Below are 6,423 nucleotides of genomic sequence, written 5' to 3'. Positions count from 1 at the left end.
CCTCCTGTCGGCTTCACGTGTGACAGTGCCCTCCTCTCTGCTTCTGTCCTCCCCTTGGCTCCTGCGGGGAATGTGACCCAGCTCCTAGTCACCCCACACTTGACCCTCTAATCCCTAGGCCTCCTGGCCACTCAAATATTTAATCTTATGGTAATAATGTAAATTTCAGACATTTACAGGAAGGCTCAATAAAGAACAGCTTTGTGGGGTTTTTTCTGTTTCATTCCCCAGTCCCCTAGGTCGTCCAAATCAGGCAAAGCGGTTTCTGCAGAAAACACTGCTCACAAGTGCCCAGTTTCCACTCGAGCTTCAGAGAGGCGCCCGCCACAAAAATACTACAGGCAGAGGAACAGCCTCAGTGTCTGTTAGCCAATAGCAAGGTGAGTTATTTATAGTGCAGCAACCAAGAGGCCTGTTTAATCTTTCCTTCGCATTTTGCCTGAAAACTTCCCTTTCAATATCTAAGAATGAGCTGTTTATATAACTATACAAATTTTAGGCTTCTATACACTTTAAGTTTCTGTAAATTTCCTTTATTAAAAAGTGCATACATGACAGAATGTGCCATACAAGCAAAATATCCTATTGCCTGGAGTAAGACTTTCTTAGTTGGGCATAAAATATAAAATGCCCACTTTCTAGACTGTAAGGATTCCAAACACACCAACACAGCGTTAAGTCCCAAACTCAGAGACTTTCATTCACCACATCTGTCACTTGTGTTTCTTGAAAATAACACTGGAATCTGGCACATTAAAGAACAAGCACCCTTCCTTAGACACAATTATTATTTACCAAAACAGTCTAATTGGGTCTAAAGTTATTTATTTACATGAGACATTTTTTGTTCCATCTACAAAATAATTTGTCAATATCTATCACTATTTGGCACCATACTTTGCACTTATTGGTATTTTATGATCTGTTCCAAAGCTAGAAATAAATATATTTTTGATGCACTTGAGAGCCTAAAGTTGCTTGAAGCAATGATAGGAACACCTTTAAAATGACTGGGTGCTTTCTAATATTTCAGGCTAGAAATGTTTTTCTAGCTGTTTAAGCTCCCCTCAGATCATTCAGTGTGTACAGCTTTCATCCCTCCAGCCCAGCTGCGGACCAGTTCACAGTCCAGTTCTCTTGGGCTGTTAGGTCAGTCCAGGCTGGGGAGGATACTTCGCGAGTGTCCCTGCCCGTGCCGCTGAGAAGCGGTACAGGGCTCAGGACGTTTGATCAGCTCCAGCATGCCATTTGGGATGAAGCGTTTAAGCCAGGACATTGGCCCCAAGGTCCGTTCCATTACTTTACACATCCTGTAGACAAGGGACTCTATTTTCTAGATCATTCGGTGTTCTGAGGCCAAATGAGGCTGGCATTAAATAGAGTGCTGTGGCCATGAAACTGAGACTTAGCTGCAGGAGCCTGAGGAGGAGGTGAATACCTCTGTTTCTGTGAGAAGCAGTGTGGTGTGGTGAAAAGCCCAGGGCTCTGGGGACAGACAAGGAATGCAGTGCGGAACCAGCAGCGTCTGGCAGCTAAGCTCACTATGTGGGCAGAGCCACGCATTACAAGTCTGTGACTATTGTCACTGCTCCTGTTAGACCAGCTACACTTCAAATAAGCTGCCCAACCACAGACAGAACCTCACCTCCCTAAGGGGAGACAGCGAGGAAAGCTGTTTTCTCCAGGATGTGAGGAACTCGAGGTTGCAAAGCTTCGCCGAGGCTACAGAGAGCACCTGGCCTGTCGACGAATACCTAGATGAGGAGGCATTCCCACTGCCACGGGCTATGCGGCACTGGGACTTAGCAAGTTAATCAGATGACTTATTTTCCTCAAAGGCGCAAAGGCAACTTCTAATTTTGAATGATTTTTAAAATTATTTCTAAGAAGGGTTTAGGATATTGCTCAAATATACAGTGCTATAACCCACATTAGAAGCAGAGAGGAAAATACAGAAAAAAAAATCAATGAGAAAGGGTGTTTCCCTTTCACATTAACTTGCCTCAATCAGCAACGAGGCAAATACGCAAAATAAATGCTATCACGTGAAGGCCTAACTCACGGTAACAGCTGGTAGCTGAGAAAACTCCCAGAGAAAACCACAATCACCTAAAGACTCAGAATCCAAAAGGTCAACGCCGGTTCTCCAGAGGGAGCACCACACCCGGCTGCTCTCCCATCAGAAAGCACCTCCCTCTGGGGACATGATGGGGACGCTGGGGAAAGGACCTCAGGCCACGGACAGCACAGACAGCACCCCCACTAGGCGCCAATGATGTCACAGCAGGTGGAAATGACCAGGAGACCAAGTGTCGTGAGCAGCTGCCACGCGTTAGCAGCATCTGTGTCAGTGTCTCCAGGAGGAGCGAGAGACCTGACCCCTGAGTGGGAATACTGGACCACAGTTCAAGGCCGCGGAGCCCTGAACCTGCGTGCAACACTGTATTTGCATGTGTGCACCATTCTTGGGTATTCAAATCGTTTTCCTCAGAAAATGGAAACAAAGCAAAACACCCCAGCAAGAACTCCATAACAGTCCTTGTTCCCTCGTGCTGGACACACAGTCCATGAGAAGCCGTCCCCCCAGGAGTCTCCTTTGCTCACCCAGTCCAGGTTTGTGTAGCACTCACTTTGCGATCAAGGACTCTAGGAAAATACTTAGAGAACAATTCTTTATGTTGCAAATTAAAAACAGACCTTTGTGGTAAAAGGGATGTGTGGGTCCTGGAAGTCACCCCCACCCCTGCTCGAAGCTAAAGGCAACTAGAAATATCTTTCAGGATCGGAACGAATTCTCAGGGCAGGATTTGGTGTTCTCACTGAAGCCTGGACTTATGCATGCTAAATTGACCATTATTTCTCATCACTATTGAAGGGCACAGGTCACAGGTTTAGGGCCAAAACCATTGCCAAAAGCAGGTGCCCCACAAACCTAATTGTGCAGAAACAGATAAAACGATTTCAACAATTATGTATCATTATACCCGCGTTAGATGTCCATCAATACGAATCTATTGAAAAAACTCAGGATTTTTGTCTTGTAAAAACTACTTTTGTATATGCCTTAAAATCTTGAAAGTTTTTGAATAGCAAAAGGTTTAAAATGTATATGTTTACATAAAAATGTCTTTCTATTTATGTCTTATTATTTAAGCCCAAAACTCACTTACAGGTATCAATCACATGAATCAAAGTTTTTAATCTACAATATAGTGAACGTGTAGTTTTTTATTTTAAAAAAGGACATTTAGCAAGGCATTTTTAGCCTAACTCTTAATCTTATAATGCTATTCTTTTCTAAATAATGTAGAATAATTAGACTTTTTTAAGCTAATAGCTTCGGAAATGCATTTAGCTCCAGAAATGCCAGAACTGTTCTAAACTTTTGCAAATTCAGGGTGCTTCCGTTGATTATTGTCCTTTTTGCTTTATCGGATATAAAGTGTCACTTAAAACTTACTTTAGTTTTAAGGAGTCATCAGCTATGCTGATCATCTCTAAGGAAAAATACATTAAAACTACATTTGTAGACATTTTAAATCTTGAAAAAAAAGTAATAAAAGCATGCATTTCATCAATGACAGCCATGTAAGTCACTACACCACAGGAAAGACGGGGAGCTGACATCTGATGACATCAATACACGGGCTAAATGGTCCCCGATGGCAGAGGTGGTGAAAAGCACGGTTCTCTCCAACCCGCAGTCGCCGCACAGTCCGCGCGTCTCCCGGGCTGCGCGGCGCCAGGCTCGCGCGACTGTGGGAAAGCGGAGGCTGACCTCTCATTATGTTCATCGGCCGGGTCCGCGGGATGAGAAGGCTGCGGGCTGGCCGCAGGCCTGAAACCTCCCCGCGCTCCGACCAGCGCCGGTCACGTGGCTAGCAGGGGCCACGCCACCTCCGGAGTCTGTGCTCTCGTCCCACCAGAGCGGCGACATAAGGAGCAGGTGAGACGGCGCGGACGCCAGCACCTCCCACGTGGTGAGTGCCAGGAGCATGCGCAGTTTCCCCGCCCGCGCAGCCCTACGGGAGCCCCGTCAGGGCGCATGCTCAGAGGCAGGCTCGCAAAGCACCCTGGGGTCTGAGCCTCGTGCCGGCCGTTGTGGGCACCACTCGGGCGGACTCAGGGGAAACCCTCCAACGAGACGAGAAAGAGACTGCGCGTCTGTATCCTGCCTCGGGATTTAGCCGAAGGAGGATCAACTCGTCCTTCTGTCCGCCCGAGTCCGGAGAGCCTGGCCCCGCCGTCCGAAGACCGCTGGCCGGCACGAGCTTCGCTTCTGCCCGTGCGGGCGCCACAGGACCTGGGAGGAGACAGGGCCCCGAGCCGCCCGCTCCGGCCGAGGCCGCCTCGGCGTGGACGGCGTGGACACCACGTGTTCACGGGCTTCGCGGCTCTGGGAACCCCGTGTCGGCGCTGCCCGCGGCTCCCACATTTCCTGAAGGTCAGTGACGCCTCTCCTGATCGTTGGTTTTCCAGCTGTTCTAATGCGTCTGTATGCACATCGCTTATTGTATGAAATCTGTTTCATTTCTTTACAAAACCCTGACTGACGCGGTTATCTCCCCCCCCCCCCCCCCCCCCCCCCCGTGGAAAGAAAAGCAGGTTTAGTCAAAACGCCGGCGTTCTGGAAGGACGCGGGCTCCTGTCCAGAGGCCGCCTCCGCGCCTCGCCTGCCCTCGGCAGACAAACGCCTCACAGGCACGTACGAAAAGGCAGAACCAAGGGAAGCCGGGACCGGGAGGTGGGCTTGGCCTCGCGGAAACAGGCGTTGACAAGGCGTTTCCCAGGGGCTGCTTTGTGTCCGGGACAGGAGTGGATCTTGTGCAGACGTAAAACTTCTTTCTAGTCAGTTTCCTGGACGTTTCCTTCAGGAAACACCTCGTTGAGCCTGGTCCGCACTCGGTCTTAACTGGTGAACGCCTCCTCCCTGAACTCTCAGCGATCACTAGATACTGATGTCGGGTACTTCTTGTGCCAGGGTCGTGGTCTCGCGGACCGCTGAATGGAGACACGGGCCAGAGAGGTAAAGCTGCAGAAAAGGGGTTTATTAGCAGTAAAAATACATTTCAAAGAAGCAGCAGCGGCCCAGGCGGTAGAGAATGGCTCAAGGGCCATTGTTAGAAAAGAAAGGACACTCCAAAGAGTTGGGAGCAGGCCGAGCAAAGGAAGCTCAAAAGGCCTCACTTTGCTTATTTATGAGAATTCTTTATGCGTTACCCAGTCGCCACATTGCCCAGTCGCCCCCAAAACATAGTGGCTTAAAACAACAACAACGGAATTAAACTAGAAATCGATTAAAGAAAGACATCAAGAAAACCTTCAAACATTTGAAATAAATGAAACACTTTTAAATAACCCACTGTTGTAAAAGAAATTAAAATGGAAACTAAAAAATGTTTTCATCTCAAATGAAATGAGAATACAACATTGTAAGATGCAGATAAAGCACTGCTTAATGACAAATTTATAGGACTGAATGCCTGTATTAGGGAAGAAAATGTTTGAAATAAATGACTTCAGTTTCCATCATGAAATATGAGAAAAAAAAGAGCAAATTAGATCCACAGTAAGCAGGAGACTAAATAAAACATGAAGAACAGAAATAAAAAAAAATAGAACATAGAAAAACAGTACAGAAAATCAATGAAACCAAAAGCTGGCTCTTTGAGAACATCAACAAAATTTATAAATGTGTAACGAGACTGAACACAGAAAAAAGACACAAATTACCAATATCAGGAATGTTAGAGGTGACATAACTACAGGTCTTACAGATGTTTAAATAATAATAAAAAGCATTATGAACAACTTAATGATAAATTTAATGACCTAGATGAAATTCATTGACACAAACAACCAAAGCTCATCAGAAAGAAATGATTGAAGAGAACTGCCCTATCTTTACTAAAGATGCTGAATTTCTAATTAAAACTTTCCCACAAAGGAAACTTGGAGCCTGAATAGTTTCATTGATGAATTCTAACACATACTTAAAGAAGAAGTGATACCAATTTTACATAAATTATTACAGAAAATTTACGAAGAGAGACTACTCAGAACTCTTCCCATAAACTAAGTGTTTCTCTGAAATCCAACACAATGCAAGAAAAGAAACCCAGCACCCACGTGCCTCACAGAACAGGCACAAACTTCTTAACATTTCAGCAAGTCTACTCCAAAGCTTTATCAGACGAACAAAACATGATGATCAGTAGACGGTTACCAAAGAAATACAAGTCTTGTTTAATATTTAAAAAATCAAACACTAGAATTCACTATAGTTACAAAGTAAAGTATATACAACCACCTCATTAGATACTGAAAAAGGCATTTGAAAAATCAGCAAATAAGAAACAGAAGGAACTTCCTTGAACTTAGTGAGGAAAAAAAAAAACATATTCTCCCAAAATATCAGGAACA

This window comes from Hipposideros armiger, unplaced genomic scaffold (genome assembly GCF_001890085.2).
Source record: "Hipposideros armiger isolate ML-2016 unplaced genomic scaffold, ASM189008v1 scaffold_262, whole genome shotgun sequence".
Taxonomy (NCBI): Eukaryota; Metazoa; Chordata; class Mammalia; order Chiroptera; family Hipposideridae; genus Hipposideros; species Hipposideros armiger.
The sequence above is the reverse complement of the archived record's forward strand: the minus strand, read 5'-3'. Positions refer to the sequence as shown.